Below are 20,038 nucleotides of genomic sequence, written 5' to 3'. Positions count from 1 at the left end.
ACTAATAAAAAAAAAAGAATCAATGACATGTCATCTATTAACAAAATTGTACAAGACATCTTCACAAGATAACACAAAATTTCAATAAATGTAAACAGAGGCTATACTCTCATAAAACGCTTGATAATAACAATGGATTTTAAGCCCAGTATTGTGGCACATTGGGTTAAGCCATCACCTAAAGTATTGGCAACCCACGTGAGAGTCAATTTGAGTCCCACCTTCTCCATTTCCAAACCATCACAATGCTAATGTGCCTAGGAAAGCAGCTAAAGATGGCCCAAGTTCTTGCGGCCCTGATAAACAGGTGGGAGACCCACACACAGTTCCAGGATCCTGGCTTCAGTATGGCCCAACCCAGCCATTGCAACCTTTGGGATTCTAAACCAGAAGATGGAAGATTGATCCCTTTCTCTCTCCCTCCCTTTCTCTGTCTGTAATTTTGCCTTTCAAATAATCTGAAAACTCCTCAAAATAAATATAATAAAGGATTTTGTTGCTCATAGAATTAGCATACATTAATAAAAAATTTTATCAGCATTGTGTGGGACAGGAACTATCACAATTGCACAATAAAATATAAATTCATACTGGTTTTTCACAATTCAGTATAGACCTTAAAATACATCATATAATTCAATCTAATAATTCTAAATTCCTGCGTTTACGATTTTTGGCCTGTGTAAATAATCAAAAAGGTGTCTAAGAAGGTATTCAAAGAAATGCCAATAATCACTTGCAATAATATAAAAATAGTGTTTATCAAATAAAAAGGAATTTTTAAATTGGGAAGACGAATATGCTACATTAGTCACACATAGGCAAAATAATGACAATTAGGTCCCATCGATAGCATATCTGCTTTCGTTTCTGAATCTGATTCATGGACTGCTTTCTATTCTGCCCATCTTCCTATAATTTGAATATACTCAATCAAAAGTGTTCCAAGTTAAGACTATGATGTTGCCTTTCACTTTGACTGCCAAGAAAATCACCAAAAGCTATTTTTGGGAATCACATCTACATATTAAACACAATGGATGGAACTCTTCCCTAGTTATCAAACTGGACATGACAATTACTTCACATTCCAAAGAACCAAGGAAAAATTGATTTCTTGTTCATGAGATCTCACAGTTCCTTGACATTTTTAAACTATGCTCTTCATGGAAAATTATTTCTAAAATAAGACAAAAACCAATGTTAAGTGTATTACTTGCCCTACCAAAATACATTGGAGAAATCACTTGTCATGTATTTTTAGCACAATTTTTAATTACTTTTTCTGCTGTTTACTGCCTGTATAGTATCTAGTGATATCACTTCACTGAATTAGAAGTTGCATTTTTAATACTGTCACTCACACTGTTGATTAAAACAGGGAAGAATAACCATCTTTATTTCTGTAACTCAGAGACCCTTGTCTATGATTTTACGTTACAGTGGACAGGTACCTTTACATTGGTTGAAATGTTGGAGACATGATGTTTAAATGATTCTATTCTTGCAAAAAAGAACTTATGTTTTATTACTAATGGTAGTACCTAGTAGAGAGAGGAAGAGAGAGAGAAAGGTCTTTGATCTACTGATTCACTCCCTAAATGACTGCAATGGCCAGGGCTGTGCCAGGCCAAAGCCAGAAGCCTGGAATTTCTTCTGGGTGTTCCACGCAGGTGCAGGGGCCCAAGCACTTGGGCCATCTTCTGCTGTTTTCCCAGGCAAGTAGTAGAGAACTGGACTGGAAGAGGAGCAGCTAAGACATGAACCGGTGCCCATATGAAACGCTGCCACCACAAGCAGAGGCTTAGCCTTACACCACATTGTTGGCCCCAATATAAAATTTATTTGTATTTATTTGAAAGGCAAAGAGACAGAAAAAAAAATAAGAGAGATATACAGAGACAGATAATCTTCCATTCACTGATTCACATTCCGAATGCCAGCAACAGTCATGGCTGGAGGTTCGAGTGTCTGGACCAGGTTGAAGTCATAAATCTGGAAACCAACCTTGGTCACAAATGTGAGTGACAGGGACACATCACACAAGTACTCTCGGGATGCACATCAGCAGGAAGCTGGAATTAGGAGCAGAGGCTAGACTTGAACATAGGCCCTTTGATATGGGATACAAGCATCCCAGGTAGCATCTAAACCACTACACCAAATACTCACCCTCATCCTTTTAGATGTATGATTTATTGGTTTTAATACACTCACAGGATTATACATATATCACCATTGTCTAATTACAGAACACATTCCTGATGCTCCTCAAAAAGCCTCATATACATCATAAGTCATTCCCGCTATATCCCCAAAGCCATGCCCCTGACATAATTTATCTTCATGATTTTTTCTATTCTGGACTTTTCTTAGAAAATGAATTATAGAAATGTCACTGAGTATTTTTACTTTCTGTAATTTTCCCATGCATGATCCATATGATAGCATGTATCAGTACTTTGATTTCCTTTATGGCTGAATAATATGTCATTGTATAGCACTAACATATTTTAATTATCCATTCATTAATTTATGGACACATGCATTGTGTCAATTTTAACAACTACAAATAATGTTTCAATGAACATTTGTAAGCAAGTTTTTGTGTGGACATATATTTTCATTTTATTAAGCATATACCTAGAAGTAGAACTGCTTGTTCATACAACAACTCTTTTTATCTGACATGCAATTAATTTGTATTCATGTATCTAATCCAAATACCATTGATACACTTTGAATTTAATAATTTAGATAATGAATAACTAAAACACTAACTGCTTGCAATGTAAACATCACAGATATAAAAATCAACACTACTATGAAAAAAATTACAAAGCCATTTAATACAATAATTCTTATTTTTATAAAATAAAAAAAAGTTCCTTTAAATCTTTAAATAAGTCATTCATTCGGAGCAAAACTTGGATTCACATTAAATTAAAAGTTACCAACATGATTACATCACCATCATTGCTGTCACTTTATAATTTTACACAGACTGACCATAAAATCAAATAATTTAAATCAAGAGATTTAAATTTAAATCAAATAATATAAATCAAGAGAATTCTATAATGTACACAGGAGATACAAAGTTAAAGACCATTTGGAAAATCAAACTTCAAATATATATATATAAATATATATCTTCCACTTTCAAGTAATATATATTATTATATATAATGTAATATATAAATATTATATAATATTATGATATATTAGAAAATCCATCTATTTTATATAATATTAATATGTATTATATGTTATATTATATTATAATATTATATATATTACTTGAAAGTGGGAGAGAGAGAGAGAGAAAATAGTGATAAATAGTGATTATTTATCAATCTGTTGGTCCACTCCCCAAACGCTTACAACTAGAGCTGGGCCAGACTGAAGCTAGAACCTAGAAATTCAAATATCTAGTATCCCACAAGGTGGTAGGAACCCAAGTACCTGAGTTATTAATCATTGCCTTCTAGGATGTACTTTATTGGGAAGCTAGATAAGAACCCGAAGAGCAGGAACTAAAAACAGAAACTCAGTTAAGGGATGTGGGTGAGCCAAGTGGCAATTCAACAGGTGCACCAAATACATGTCCTAAAATTAAGCAATATTTTGAAGACGGGTATTTATCACAGTGGTTAAAGTGATGATTAGGGGAATCCGTGCTTCATAATGGTGTGTCTGGATTAATGTCCTGGCTGTGCACTAGATTCCAGCTTCCTGTTAATGCATACAGTGGGAGACAGTTATCAAGGCACTAGTGGTCGTGTCCTAGCCACTCATTTTGGGGATATGCACTGAGTACCAACTCTCAACTTTAGCCTTACCTAATGCCAGATTTGCGAATATTTGAGGAGTGAACAGGTGGTTGGGAGCAATATCTTGCTCTATCGTCTCTCTCTCTCTTACTCCGTTTTTCTCTCTCCATCTCAAATAAATGAATAAATAAATTTTAAAAATATTTACAAAAAACGTATCTTACACATAGACTCACAATTCGGTGTAAAAGAGGAAGCACATGTCATTGTAAAATGTCTGATAATTCTGTTCTAGCTTGTTTGAATGTGCAAAGCAATTCCCTGCATCATTTTAGGATCAATCCTATTCACCAGAAGTATTAAACCATGAACATTTTATGTGGACTTTGACTACTAGACCCAAGTTTTCAAATGAAATTTATATTAACATAAAACGAAAATTATACCATAATCTGGTAATGGATCAAAGCTAAATACTTCAGTTTAGGTTAGTTGAGCTTGAAGAGTTTCACTGGGGAACTGAATGAGTGTTTTTTGGTCTTATCATTTTATATCAAAACCTTGCTGAAAATCAGTATTACAAGCTGATTCTAGAAATTGATATTAAAATATTAGGTGCCAAGAAAGAGAAAAAATATATTTAATCTACTCTTTATTATTATCATTTTAACTTCCCCATATATAGCACTAAATTAATTTTACAATCATCTGTAATAATATCCTCTGTGCCATAGTCAATTCGATTTAAAATACAGATAATTGTTAAAGGGGATGAAGAACTTCTATCATCTAATCCAATTATTCTGTCCTGAATTACTGAAAAAAATGCATTATTTTGTAATAAATTGTACAAAGCATAGCAATAGCAAAGTTTATCACTCGTTAAGTTTACAATTAGTGATTAATCACACACTGAAGATTTCTGGAAGTCCAATGTTTGATATCAAAATGTCGACAGGACTCCACTTCCTGGGAAGACAAAGGGTGATTCCTTACTTAGCTCCTGGTAGTCCTAGGAGTTTCTTTTTTTGATGGCCTCATCACTCTCACCTTTACTTACACCTCTTCATACCCTTTTCCCCAGTGACCTTGTGGTAGAGACACATCATTAGACTTTTGACCCACATGCATAATTGGGGATTATATCATATTTAATTAAGTAAATTAATTATATCTGAAAAAGATGGATTTTAAGATTGAGGTATGTGTTTTGTTCAACAGTTACATCACCACTTGGGATGCTTGCATCTTATATGAGAGTCAGCCCTGGTTCAGGTCCAGTCTCCTATTAAGGCACACACTAGGAGGCAGTATTGGTTCCTGACAGGTACTCGGGTCCCTGTCACTCTACTGGGAGACTCAGATACTGTTCTAGGCTCCCAATATCAGCCTAAACGAAACCTAAATATTTCAGGCATTTGGGGAGTGGACTGCTGGATAGAATCTCTCTCTCTCTCTCTCTCTCTCTCTCTCTCTCTCTGTGTATGTGTGTGTGTTTCAAATGAATAGATAAGTAAGCTAAAACGAATACAATAAAATAAAAGTAAGCTTACTATCACAAGTTTGAGTGATGAAACATAGATATAGTTTTGGGGAAGTTATTTTCATTCCACCAAAATCACTATATATTAACTCCCAAGATGGTGGATTTGTTTTGTCTTGTTAAAATTCCCATGTAAAGGGATCATACTTGCACTTGAGATCTTCTTTATAGATGAATCATTTATAGATGATATTTTCACTAAATTTTATATATGCAAGTTTATATCAAATTGCCTTAGGCTGGACACCTGTAATGATTAAATAGAGCCTGATCCTTCTGGGCTCATCCCTCCCTGCTCACTACTTCCTCTGTTTGCAGCTCATCTTCTGTTAGATTCTGGCGAGAAAGAAGAAAAAATGGGAAATGCACCTACTTTATTTTCCATCAAGAGATATAGAGGAAGATTTTATTTCCTAATGACATGAAAGAAAAATAAAAATCAGCAGAAAAATAAGAAGTCCAAATCCCAAACCTCACAAAAAATTATAGAAAACTCTTCTTTAAAATTAGATACCTGCTGTGGCCAGGGAGTGCAGTGGAGGATGGCCCAGGTCCTTGGGCCCTGCACCCCATGGGAGACCAGGATAAGTACCTGGCTCCTGCCATCGGATCAGTGCGGTGCGCCGGCCGCAGCACACTAGCCGTGGCGGCCACTGGAGGGTGAACCAACGGCAAAGGAAGACCTTTCTCTCTGTCTCTCTCTCATTGTCCACTCTGCCTGTCAAAAAAAAAAAAATTACAGATACCTTACTGTTCAAGATATCATGATAACAGCATATATACCATTGATATATCTACATGCATGTTTCAAGAAATGCCAATTCATTAATTGTCTACTGAATACTTAAATGATTTGGTAGATTTGTCTCATATAATTCAGTAGAGTTAGTTCTACAAATTTAACCAATGAGTTCTCATTTAGAGAAATGTTATTAATTACTTGCAATCATGCAATACTTAACAGGAATATGTTCTAGGAAATGTGTCATGAGATGATTCCATCATTTATGAACATCATTGAGTGTACTTGCATAAAGTAGGATGGCTATGGCATTATTAGATAATACAGTAATGAGACCATCATCATATATGCAGGCCATCAGTTGACTGAAAAATCCTATAAGAAGTAGTCATATGTACTAATACATAACAATTAATAATTATATATAATAACATATAATAATTACATAACTTATAAATGCATAACATATAATAATTGCACAATGAGAGTGATCTTATTTATAATTTTAATCTACCTTAGTTAAAATGAGAAGGAATATTCACTTTTCCCACACATTGATAAAGCCAACAATAACAAAAATTAATAATATTCTTTAATTACAGCTTATTGAACATAGTTATGGATATGAATGTTAAATTATAGCATTTTAAGTAGTCGATTGCATAATTGAACAACGAAACTGTGGCAGTGAGATTTTTCCTCCCATCAAAAAACATGCGCTTCTGCTTTCATAATAATGATATGAGTCTGCAATGGACTATTTAAACATAGACTCTGCTCCCATTCTTTCCCGCATGCAGTGTGAATTCACTATTATCACCCAGAGAACACGACATATGAATGAGCATTACTTTTAGAAGGTAGGTGTTCCACCTCCATATACTACCCCATTGCATCACTGACAACAAAGGATCTAGGACTTGACAAATCCATCAGCAAGAAACTGGATTCCAGAAGCAGGAATGGCAAAAAGATACTTGCTTAGATGCAGAGATCTTGAATATATATGTTTAATAAACAAATTTTGTTTTTGAATGATTCAGTTATATATAATATACTATATGTAATACACATCATATTTAAAGGCAGAGTCAGAGAAGGAAAGGAAAAGGCAGAGAGAGAGAGAGAGAGAGAGAGAGAGAGAGAGCGCTTCACTCAAGTGGCTCACTCCAAATGATCACAATAGCCAAGGCTTGGCCAGGATGAAGCCAGTAGACAGGTACTCCATTAGTCCCCACATGTGTGGCAAGGGTTCAAGGACTTGTGATAGTCTCTGCTGCCTTTCCAGATGCATTAGCCAGAAGCTGAACTGAAAGAGAAGGAGAGGACTCAAATAAACTGGTACTATAGGAAGCATCACAAGTGGTGGCTGAACCAGCTGCACTGGAAAGTTGATCCTAAATTTTGTTTTTACACTGCCAAAATTAAAGGGACATTTGTTACAAAAGCATGGGTATGTTAACTAATACAATATGAAATGTTGATTTGCTATTTTGTTTTCATGTAAGTACACAATATCATATTTGACACCTGGAGACAAGTATACTTTGAGCTTCAGAATTATCAAACTTTGGAAGATTAGATATATATTGCTGGAAGTCTGTGTAACATACTCAAATAAAATTTCTCCAGTAAAGTATAAGAAAATTGACAGTAAGTGAAGCAAATATTATACTTTCTTTCCAATTGATGGCAAATTTTATCATAGAATGTTTTTTGGTTCAAAATTTATATAAATTTTGGATTTTGGAGCTGCAGGTTGGGCATTGTTGAGTTTGCTATCAATAATTTAATGAATGATAATATTAATAAACTATATAATTATTTTTAAGACTTAGGATAATAATTATGTTAAAGGTAATTATGTTAACATTTAAGAATGCGTTTGCACAACTGACATAACTTGATTTTTCCAAAGTGCTTATGCATTAGTAAAATGCCAAGATTGTGAAAAACAAAACATACAAAATTGCTGCATTGATGAATTGTAAGATTTAGAATATGTTAAATACTTGTTACAAGCCAGTTGGGAATAATTTAGCAAACCATAATAAAGCAAAAACAACAAATTCTTTCAAAACCCCTGAGATAATGTTTCTCATAATTTGTCACTTATGTTTGGAGTTTAAATGGTTGTAAAAATCAATAGATATTTACTTTATCATTCTTGGACACAAAGATTACTTTTAATCACAAAATAGTATGGATTATACAATATAAGGTAAGAGATCCAGAGACTAAAAATAGCAAATGATTTCCATTTGATTAAAATTTGTAAGTGGTAAGGATAATTAGAAATGATTCTAGGAAGACTAAATTTTAAGTCTATTTTATTAATAGAAAGACCAGGAGCCACACAAGAATTGTATTATGAGTTAGGGAAGTTCCTTGAAGACTGACAATGATGCTCACACCTTCACAGAATTCTGTGTTGTAGTGACATTGTTGAAGTTATATTGTTACAACTTTTGAAAATAAAAAGTGTTTAATTTTAAAAATTATAGATTACAGTAGGAATAGTTTAAAAGCTTAATTTTATAAAGGATCAAACGCTGGAAATGAACATAAGTAAAGATCTATTGATATTAGAAAAAACATTTTATGATCATGCAATTAACCCTCAGCTCATTCTCTGAACCAAAATATAACAAAATATTAGCTATAACCAGTTGCGATGGACAGACTGAGGACTATCAGCAACATATACTAGAGTCATGAAATAGACTTAAGAATATTCTGTTACAGAGGAACACGGGCCTAAAAAACAGTGGACAGAAATAAGACAAACTCTAACTTATGGCTATGGAAAGAAGAGATCCTTTAAATAATTATGAATAACATTTGCCTAAGGGTTGTAATCACTTTTCATAGAGAAGCATTTTAAACTAATACTTAAAAAATTTAGTGTGCCTTGGTTGAATTGAGCATGTACTAAGTTCATTATCAGTGCTTACACTTGTTATTTTATTAACTTAAATTTTGTTTTGTAACCTGGATTTAATATTTGATATTAACAGTGTTAATAAAACAATTCTGTGTGAATGCTACAATCTAAGTATCTATATGTGTGTATTTATGTATAGATTAAGTATAAGCACAAAACTACCTATATGCATAAATAGATATTTTAGGGATCTCCAGAGAAGCAGAGCACATAGTGTGTGCAGACATGGGCATAGACAGTCGCTGGGCAATTTATTAAGGGAATTGACTCATGTGATGGAGGCTGAGAGATCACACCACAGGCATCTGATGGCCAGTGATCCTTGAACCTTGGTAGCATGGATCAGTCTGAGTCTAAAGACTTCTGAGCCAGATATGCCCATGGTGTAGCCATCAGAACAAAGAGGATGGATTGGGGTGCTGGTGTAAGTCCTGTAGCCCTAAAGCCTGAAATGGTGAAGTCCAAGAAGGGAGGCCCATTTGTTTTAATTTTTATTGATATTAAGGGAACAGATTTCATAGATACGGTTCTAAGAAGATAGCCGCAGATCCCTCCCTTCCTCTCTCAATGCCCCCTCCTTCCTTGTTCTTTTTCCTTTAATTTTTGCACCATTAATCATAATGTTCAATAAGCAAAAACTAAAGACGACAGTTCCACAGTAGTATAGAAAAGGGCTATAAACAATGACCCAATCAAACTGACATCTGTAACGAATTGTCAAAAGTTATTTATGTACAAACACACAGCATGCAAAACACATATTGGTACATGCACACACACATACACATATATGCATGTATATTTGTGTTGCACACATATAAACCAATAAAGTCTAACAGACTCTTAGCAGCAAAGTTTCGAGGACCAACTCTGGGCTCCTGGCTTTAACTAAGACTAACCCTGGCCATTGCATCCTCCATTTGGGAAGTAACTAGCAGTTGGAAGATCTCTTTCTATTTTTCTGTTTCTTTCACCACACACCCTCTCTATCACTGTCTTCCAAATACACAAACCTTTTTTTTTTATTTTATCCTTTTATGAAATTTTATGGTATTTTTATCTAGACAACTGTTATGACACTTTATATCTAAAACATATTTTCTATTAGAGAAATGTTGATTTTTATCCATTCTTTCAAAGGGTATACATAAAAAGTCATTTGATAATATTTTACACAAATTTCTCCCAAAACTGACATCTCATTTTTTTTCATTTTTAGTTATTCCAGTGTGTACTTTCATCAGTTTGAGAAAAAGAATATAATCGATTATGGGCACCTGTTATTAATAATTAATTAATCTTGATAATCAATCTTAGCTTATTTTCTAAAAATAATTTAAAATTCCATAATCTAATCTAAATCTAGTGTTTCTGGTCTTGTGTGTGTGAGGAAATTATTATGACACATACCATCATGTTATTTTGTATAAAACATGACTACCTAAAACATATTACCAAATAGCATATTTTATTATTAATTTTACCCCACAGGAAAATAAACTCATTTATGAAATTATTATAGTGATGATTGTTTTTAATGTTGTTTTCAATATTTGTATCATTTTAATAAAGGGAATTCTTATGAAATTTACCTGAATCTTATCTTCTGTTTTATCTGACAGTCAATCTGGTTGTATCTCCTTTATAACATACTTGAATATTTTAAATTTTAAATGTCTTTCTTTTCTTATGTTGTATTCAATATAATAAAATTCATCCATAGCCTACACAATATTATCTAAATAAGGAAAGGCACTTAATATAACATTGAAATAAGGTTTGGTCATAACTCTGACAGTAATCAACTTCCCAGAGCTTCAATGTCAATTTTAATGTGAGAATAATTGCTCTTGCATATCACTACCTATTTTGATGATCAAATAATATTACAGTCATTCTATATGTATGTGTGCTTGTGTGGTTTATATGTCAAAGATGAATACAAATGTTAATTATAATTGACCTTCATTCATTAGCATATTGATAAATACACATTCAGCAAATTTTCAGTTCCACTTTCAAAAATCTACAGCTCTCTAATATGATGAAAAACATGTTGGAAGAGAAACTACTAGTCCATTTCTACTTTTTGTCCACTATATTTTTATGCCCTACATTTATATCCCCTCTGTTTTAACAATATTTGAATTACCAATTAATTTTGCTAAATGCCCTTGTATCTAAGATTCTAATTTTAGTTCCTACTATTGTTAGTTATTCTAGTCCAGTCTTGTCACTAAATCAAATTCCTTTGAATTTTTCTGACAGTAAGTTAGATCTCCCTTTGAACTCATTCTGAAGGCTTGGCAGCTTGAATATTTGAAATATGAGTAGAATTTAGACAATGCCTGACTAATGCTTGATATGGATGAACTATTAATACACAGACCTTTCATTTCTGATCATTTAAATATATATCAAAATGGTATTAGATATGTCCTTCCTGATACTGTTTTATGTACTCAAAGTGAGCCTATGGCAATTTTTAAATAATCTTTTTCATGAAATGAAACTTTAGGTACTTGCTATGTCTGAACATGTCACCTTTATGTGGATCTTGCTATAATTCCCACAGTATCAGTAATATCTTTCATTGAAGTATTCTTATGTGAAAAATTTATACCTATAATCACATGAGTCACATAAAAATGTCATTTTTCTTAATAGTTAATACAAGTAGCAAAATAGGAGCACACTTAAATATTTATTTTATAGTAGAAAAATAAATATTTGAGCCTTGGCAACTCATGACTAGAGCCTAGGGAGATTACTGACTTGTGTTTCTGTGTGGGTGCAAACTAATGAAATCTTTACTTAATATATACTAAATCGATCTTCTGTATGTAAAGATAACTGAAAATGAATCTTGATGTGAATGGAATGGGAGAGGGAGCAGGAGATGGCAGGGGTGCGAGTGGGAGGGAAGTTATGGGGGGGAAGCCATTGTAATCCATAAACTGTAACTTTGGAAATTTGTATTTGCTACATAAAAGTTAAAAAAAAAGAAAAATAAATATTTGAAACTGCATTAATTTAAAGAATCTTTTATATGTGTACATTAACAATAAACTATTATAAAATACATTTTTCATTTTCAAAATGTATCTAGGTGGGGCCGGTTCTGTGGCGCAATAGGTTAAGGTCTTGGCCTGAAGCGCGGTATCCTATATGGGCCCTGGTTTGAGACCTGGTTGCTTCACTTCTGATCCAACTCTCTGCTATGGCCTTGGAAAGCAGTTGAAGATGGCTCAAGTTCTTGGGCCCCTGCATCCAGGTGGGAGACCTGTAAGAAGCTCCTGGCTCCTGGCTTCAGAATGGCGCAGATCTGCCAGTGTGGCCAATTGGGGAGTGAACCATCAGATGGAAGACCTCTTTCTCTCTGCCTCTCTCTCTGTATAAATCTGACTTTGAGGTAAATAAATAAATCTTTAAAAATGTATATAGGCATTTACCAATCAAAAATAAGATGTGAAAACATATTTTGTTACTATTAGTGTTATTAATTTGTAATATATGTGTGTGTGTTTCTGAATATATTATGAGATGGATTTTCCAAAATATCATTTTGAATTCTACATTTTCTTTCTAATACAGATATATTTTAAGCTATTTAAATTTTATCGTTGAAAGTATAGTGTTTTCTCTAGCTTGTTCTTTCCATTTGTGTATGTTTGTGTGCTTTATTATTATTATTATGTGATACTCTTAAGACTAACCGTCTCACCGTCTCATCAAAGACTTATTTGTACCTGTTTGGACTAAAAGAGTCACGCATTTAAACTAGCTGTTCTAATAGGATGATATGTCCTACTTGGTAAATAAGTAGATGAATACTTTGATTTTTATCAAAAGAGCTCAAACTCTTGAATGTATTAACGTCATAGTTTGCTTTCCAGTGACATGTTGCCATTCTTATACTCTTTTAAATGGAGACTTTATATTTGAATTAACAGCAAAGAAAAATGGCTTATTTCAATTCTTTGGGAACAAAATTACATGAGTGCATATTCAAAATATTATATTAAAGGAAACCAACCTTACTATTTGAGGACTATTTCTAAATCCATTGATTGTGAACTATTAAAGCTTATCTAATTAAAAGTTTTAGTTAAAAATTTTAATAATTAAGGAATATTCCTTTTAATTTAATCCTCTTTTCAAAATTAATAAGGAAAACTTATTTTTAAATGAAAATGTTGAAAGCAATTACTCCCAGCAATATTACTCACAATCATAATGAAAGCCAGTTATTATATTTCATACCAAAGCTACTTATTATAATATGTATTCATCCTAGGAGGTCAAAGAATATAGTCAGTGTCTTGCTAATCCTTCCAGCTTTTTAGTTAATGTAAAATAGTTTAAAAATTTAAGCAAAAGAAAAAGAAAAATTCTGGTCTTGATGAGAAATAAAAATCTACCCCATTTCATGTCTTTTTTGTCCTTCAATTAGATTTTTTACTTCATTATATTTTTTCCTCTTAGGTTATTTTCATATCATTTTGATTTCAAATAACAAATGAGGGAAGAAATGGGTAAATATGTATGTATCCTTTACAAGCATTCTTGGCCCTCTGTGGGAATTGTTCCTTGTTTTATTTTATTTTTTTAACTTTTATTTAGCAAATATAAATTTCCATAGTACAGATTATGGATTATAATGATTTTTCCCCCCCATAACTTCCCGCCAGCCCACATCCCTCCCAACTCCCGCTCCCTTTCCAATTCCATTCACATCAAGATTTATTTTCAATTATCTTTGTATACAGAAGATCAATTTAGTATATATTAAGTAAAGATTTCAACAGTTTGCACCCATACAGAACATAAAGTGAAAAATACTGTTTCAGTACTAGTTATAGCATTAAATACAATGCAAAGCACATTAAGGACAGAGATCCTACATGAGGAGTAAGTGCACAGTGACTCCTGTTGTTGATCTAACAATTGACATTCTTGTTCATGGCATCAGTAATCAACCTAGGCTCTTGTCATGAGCTGCCAAGGCTATGGAAGCCCCCTGAGTTCACTGACTCTGATAATTTTTTGACAAGGCCATGGTCAAAGTGGAAGTTCTCTCTTCCCTTCAGAGAAAGGTACCTCCTTCTTTGATGGCCCTGTTCTTTCTACTGGGATGTCACTCACAGAGATCTTTCATTTAGTTGTATGTTTGTTTGTTTTTTTTTTTTTTTTTTTTTTTTTTTTTTTTTTTTTGCCAGAGTGTCTTGGCTTTCCATACCTAAAATACTCTCATGGGCTATTTAGCAGGATCTGAATGGCTAAGGGCTGATTCTGAGGCCAGAGTGCTGTTTAGGACATCCGCCATTCTATGAGTCTACTGTGTATCCTGCTTGCTATGTTGGATCGTTCTCTCCCTTTTTGATTCTATCGGTTAGTATTTGCAGACACTAGTCTTGTTTATGTGATCCCTTTGAATCTTAGGTCTATCATTATGATCAATTGCGAACAGAAATTGATCACTGGGACTAGTGAGATGGCATTGGTACATGCCACCTTGATGGGATTGAATTGGAATCCCCTAGTATGTTTCTAACTCAACCATTTGGGGCAAGTCAGCTTGAGCATGTCCCAAATTGTATGTCCCCTCCCTGTCTTATTCCCACTCTTAATTTTAACAGGGATCACTTTTCAGTTAAATTTAAACACCTAAGAATAATTGTTTGTTAATTACAGAGTTCAACCAATAGTATTAAGTAGAACAAAAAAAAAATACTAAAAGGGATAAAGTATTAAGTTGTACATCAATGGTCAGGACAAGGGCCTTGTTTTTTTAATCACTTTGTGTGGTATCCAGTATGATGACCTCACATGATTAAGGTGTTAAGCACTTTGTTCTTGGTTTAAAGCATCATAATTTGAGAATCTGGTTTATAAAAATGATGATCGCTTCAAACTATTTGTAATTTTGTTTTTGTTTACCTTATTTCTTTCAACCTGACAGAGTATGTACTAAAGAAATTATATTGACAAAATGTGTTGTTTTTTGTCTGCAGTGATGGGATCATATAAGCTATAGATTTCATGAATCAAGGAACTGAACCAGGTAATATACTCAAAAATGTAATAGTTTATTTGTATTGACTGGAATTGATTTACTGCTTAAAAACATTTATATGGGCTGGTGCTGCAGCTCAATAGGCCAATCCTCCGCCTGCGGCACTGGCACCACAGGTTCTAGTCCCGGTCGGGGCACCGGATTTTGTCCCGGTTGCTCCTTTTCCAGTCCCGCTCTCTGCTGTGGCCCGGGAGTGCAGTGGAGGATGGCCCAGGTCCTTGGGCCCTGCACCCACATGGGAGATCAGGAGAAGCACCTGGCTCCTGGCTTTGGATCAGCGCGGTGCGCCAGCCACAGTGCGGCTGCCCCAGTGGCCATTGAGGGGTGAACCAACGGAAAAAGGAAGACCTTTCTTTCTGTCTCTCTCTCTCTCTCTCACTGTCCACTCTGCCTGTCAAACAAACAAACAAACAAAAAGTATATGAATATCTAATTCGATGATTTATAATTTCTAATTTATGTGGGGGGCTCCAATTGAAAAGGAAACAAAGTTGCTAAGCCTTCACTCAACAAGGCCGCTAAGACTTTGCTTGAGTTTGCCGCACTTCTGCATCCCAGTGACTCAGCATTTCCAATAATCCAAGATGGCCCCCGGAGGAGGTACCTAGCCTGACAGGAGACTTCCATATTCGTGAACAGTATGTGTCCTCGGCTGTGATAGGCCCTTGAGGGTGTGCTCCGCTCCTGTCCTGCCTTACCTTTCAGCTGGTTGGCTCAGTTCCCTTGTTCCCTGGACAGCCCCCTTTCTGTGTCTATAAAAGCTCTTCCCCTCTCAGGAAGTCGAGAACCCAGCTGCGCCCTGGGCGTTGACCGATCTCCCGGCTCTGGTGTGGTGCCCCCGACACTCATCATCCCACTTGGCCCCTGAGCTCCCCAGGCTGGCCCTGAGGAGCTCTATTGGACCTGCTGCCCCGTGACGAGCAGCAACTTTATTCAGTATGAATAATTCAAACATGCTTATAGTTTTATTTTCTAAGAATATGGAGAAAATTATAATAAGAAAATTCAGCAAATTAATAAAATACTCAGAACCTTCAATTTGTTAAAGCACTTTCTCTATTAATGTAAATGGTATGTAATTTTATTTTCCATCAATCATTTAGTTAAATAATGCGACATTTTTCTAATAAATTGGATGTCTGTCCTAATATACCTTTTTCTAGAGTTGAAAACCTCTAGAGCTTTGGAAAGTGAACAAACCAAACCTTTTTGGCATTAGAAGTACAGGCCATGTATTATGTACTACATAACAAGATTCTCTGATGCCCCATATCTTTATTAGAGAGTTGCAACTTTTGAATATCTAAGTGCTACGCCCAACTTGCTATATTTTTGTGGAGAAAATGCAGCCCATAATAGAAGTACTATAGTAAGTTTTATTTGTCAAATTGAGAAGTAGGGTACAAGAGGAAAACTCAGGTTTTACAGAAAATTACATGTGAAGGTAATGGGTAAGAAGGGCATTAAGAAATGGGAGAAAGTAAGTGAGAAACAAGGATGCAGAAGACTTCCAGTGTTTATGCCGTTGTTAACAGTGGCATGGCTATAGTTGAATTTTATCATATTTGCATTTTACACTGTACCTGATAAATTTGTATAAGTATTATCTGTTTTTTAATTTTTAAAAATGAAATAATTTTAAAATAAGGCAAATTGATGCATAATATATTGTAGGAAACTGACTGGACATATCAAGAAATTAATACACCATTTAAAAATTAGGAGACTATACTTTACTCTTCAGTTGAGACAAGTTTTTTTTTTTTTCCCAAAATTTATTGATTTATTTGAAAAGCAGAGAGAGAAAAAGAGAGAGAGAGAAATGGAGAGAGGCTACCATCCCCTGGCTTACTCCCCAAATGGCTGCAACATCTAGACCAATTCAAAGCTAAGAGCCAGGACTCCAATCAGGTAAACCCATAGGTGGCTCAGTTTACTTGAGCTATAGTAATCTGCTGATTCCCTAGCGCATTAGCAGGATTGGAAGTGGAGCAGCCTGGTCTGAAACTGCCACTGTGATAAGGGCTGTGGGCATCCCAAGAAGCTGCTTAACCCTTGTTCCACAAGGCCCACCCCCTGCAGAGACAACTCAGCATCACAGTGCCTTTGAAGTCTCTAAGATGATAGTGACAGGCTTGCATCAGAATTAGGTTTATCACCATAAGCATCTTCCAATTTTGACTACCACATCTCTACTGATGTTTACAGAAATTAGACAATAAATAAATACTGCACTAAAAAAAGGAGCTGCTTATTAATTACAAGATTTTGGTTTGAAGAACGCTGACTCAAGAAGCCTTTGAACGCAGGAGGTTGTGTTACAGAGATATGAAGATAGCAGGAAAAGTGAGATGGAAAGGAACACCTATTAGAAGGCAAGGCAAGTTGACCTAAACCATAGATAATCATAGCTTGCTCTAGTGAAGTAATCTAAAATTAATTTTTTTCTTATCGTCTGTTGTGAATTAAATGATTTACTTGTGCCATTATTATTTCAATTATACCTCCTTACATTTTAATTTCTTTACTTCAAGACTTGCTATTAATGTCTTAGAATCTTCATTTTTTGCACTGTGAATTTGCACTTACATTTTCCCAATTTTGTATTCCATTCACAAATGATTTGTAATCAGTTCACTTTATTAATGAAAGAAGTTAGTGCCTACTCTTCATTTTAATAACAGCTTTATTCGGTTATAATTCGCATACCATACAATTCACTTAATTAAGTGTAAAATTCAATTTTTACTGCTTTCACAGAATTGCTTAATCTTCAGCTATTACCCTCTCTAATAACCCTACTAACTCTTTTCTAGTGTTAGGTAATGGCAAACCTGCTTTCTACCTCCAGATATCTATCTATTCTGGACATATTAAATAAATAGAAATGTACAATAAGTAGATTTTTTTCACCATGATTTCTATTCAATATGATTTCAATGCCCATGCATGCTGTTGCGTGTATCAACATTTCATTTTCAATATCATTTTATCATATAGGCATGAAATATTCAGTGCTCACTTCGGCAGCACATATACTAAAATTGGAACGATACAGAGAAGATTAGCACGGCTCCTGCGCAAGGATGACACGCAAATTCGTGAAGCGTTCCATATTTAAAAAAAAAAGAAATATTCAGTGTATTACATTTTCATAATTGATATTCTTTGAAGTACAAAAGTTTTTAATTTTGATGTAATTCATCTGTTTCATTTTATTACTTGTGATTTATTTATTCAATAGTTTATTCAGTAGTTGATTTAAATTCAGTAGTTTATTTATTCAGTAGTTGATTTAAATTTAATTTGCTCCCACTTTTTGGCTAACATGAATAATATTGTTATTAATATTCATGTGAATATATGGAGTTGCTATAACACATGGTAAATCTAGTTTTAAACTGTGAAGAAACTATTCGGTTTAGATGAGGGAAAAGTCTTATCACTTCATAGGTAAGAAAAAACATATAGGTTTTGATTTATTTTTCTGTAACTTAGATGCTTTGCGTTCTATTAATAAAAATTATGAAATAAATTTTAAATTAGTGGTATCTTTTAGCTTTTTCCAAGATATAGAAAAGTGCATGCAAATATATTTAGTTATGAATACACACTGAGAAAAATTTTCACATGCCAAGGTTGTCTCTTTGAGGAGAGTTTTATGCCATACAACCTAGAATACTGGTGCTTTCGATGTCCCTTATTTTTCAGCTGAAAGCTATAAGTTATTCTGCAATATTATTTATGCACTACTTCCTCTCAATGTTAAAACATTGCATTATGGATAATGCAATAAGTAATGATAAAGATATTGTATATGAACAAAATGATCAAGGGAAATTTTAGATGGATTTGAGGACTCTGGATTAAAAATAAGAAATGTTCAAAGTCTCCTTTAGTGAAAACAAAAACATGAAAACACTTAGAGCTCAAATATACCAATTTTTAATTAAATTATATTAAATTGATATGTCATAGTTCACCTATTTCAACTTAAATTTTTATTATAACTACAATATTTACACTTAATTATTATATTGATCCTTGTTTCACCTTAATAGCCTAAAAGTATTCTTGAAAATTACTCACTAATACATTCAGTTTTTTGTTTTACCATGTAGACAATGTATGTGAAGCATTTAACTGAAGCTCAAACTAATCTAAATGAATTTTTAAAATACACTGACTTTGAATGCTATAAGAGAATAATAGATACACCTTCTTATGACCTCACCTGTATTATCAATGTTGTGTTAAAAAACAGAAAAAGGTTAGCTTCTGTGTTTGTTTCATATACACATTTACATTCAAATTATTTTAAGTGTATTTTTAAAATGATATGCCTTATTCATAATTGTTATTTATGTTACCTATTCTTGAATTCAGGGTAATCATATTAATATTTATGCTGTACTAATTTTAATAAAGAATAACTTACACAGAAATGATGAAGTAGTACTATGAACCAGAGCATATGCTTGCAACAATTCACAAGGAGTGAAACAATAGAAGTAAAGGAGTGTGACTGTGAATTTATGTGATTGCAGTTTTGACTATGAAGCAGTTTATGATTATCTCTAAGGCAAGGTAGTATCCCTGTGAGGTTTTATCAGAGTCATTTGTTACTTTGCAAAATGTACTTTGTTTCTATCAGTCCATCACATATTGGTGACTCAAGACATTTCCGCTTCTATTCCATATACAAATTGAGAAATTTAGAACTGAATGAACAAGAATAGCTATTATAAATCTCTCCAGTGTTTGGAAGCCTACATGGATCACTGAAGCAAAGACATAAATTTTCTTGTGAGTCACTAATTATAATTGAAAATATAAAATGAAATAATACATAATGTGATTTGCATAAATTAATGTATTCAATTCTTATTATTTTAAATATACCATGGCATATTATCAATACCTACACCTCATTGTGCATTGATGGCATGTTTTAACATTA

General features: G+C 33.7%; 1 non-coding gene across 1 annotated transcript; it reads left to right on the top strand.

The window, feature by feature from the left end:
* Positions 1–18,092: 18,092 nt before the first annotated feature.
* Positions 18,093–18,199, top strand: LOC127492910 (U6 spliceosomal RNA). The gene has a single exon (XR_007922728.2). It is a non-coding gene; the product is annotated as a U6 spliceosomal RNA (small nuclear RNA).
* The last annotated feature ends 1,839 nt before the right edge of the window (positions 18,200–20,038 follow it).

Source organism: Oryctolagus cuniculus, chromosome 14, assembly GCF_964237555.1.
Source record: "Oryctolagus cuniculus chromosome 14, mOryCun1.1, whole genome shotgun sequence".
Taxonomy (NCBI): Eukaryota; Metazoa; Chordata; class Mammalia; order Lagomorpha; family Leporidae; genus Oryctolagus; species Oryctolagus cuniculus.
This window is presented reverse-complemented; position numbering and strand designations above follow the sequence as displayed.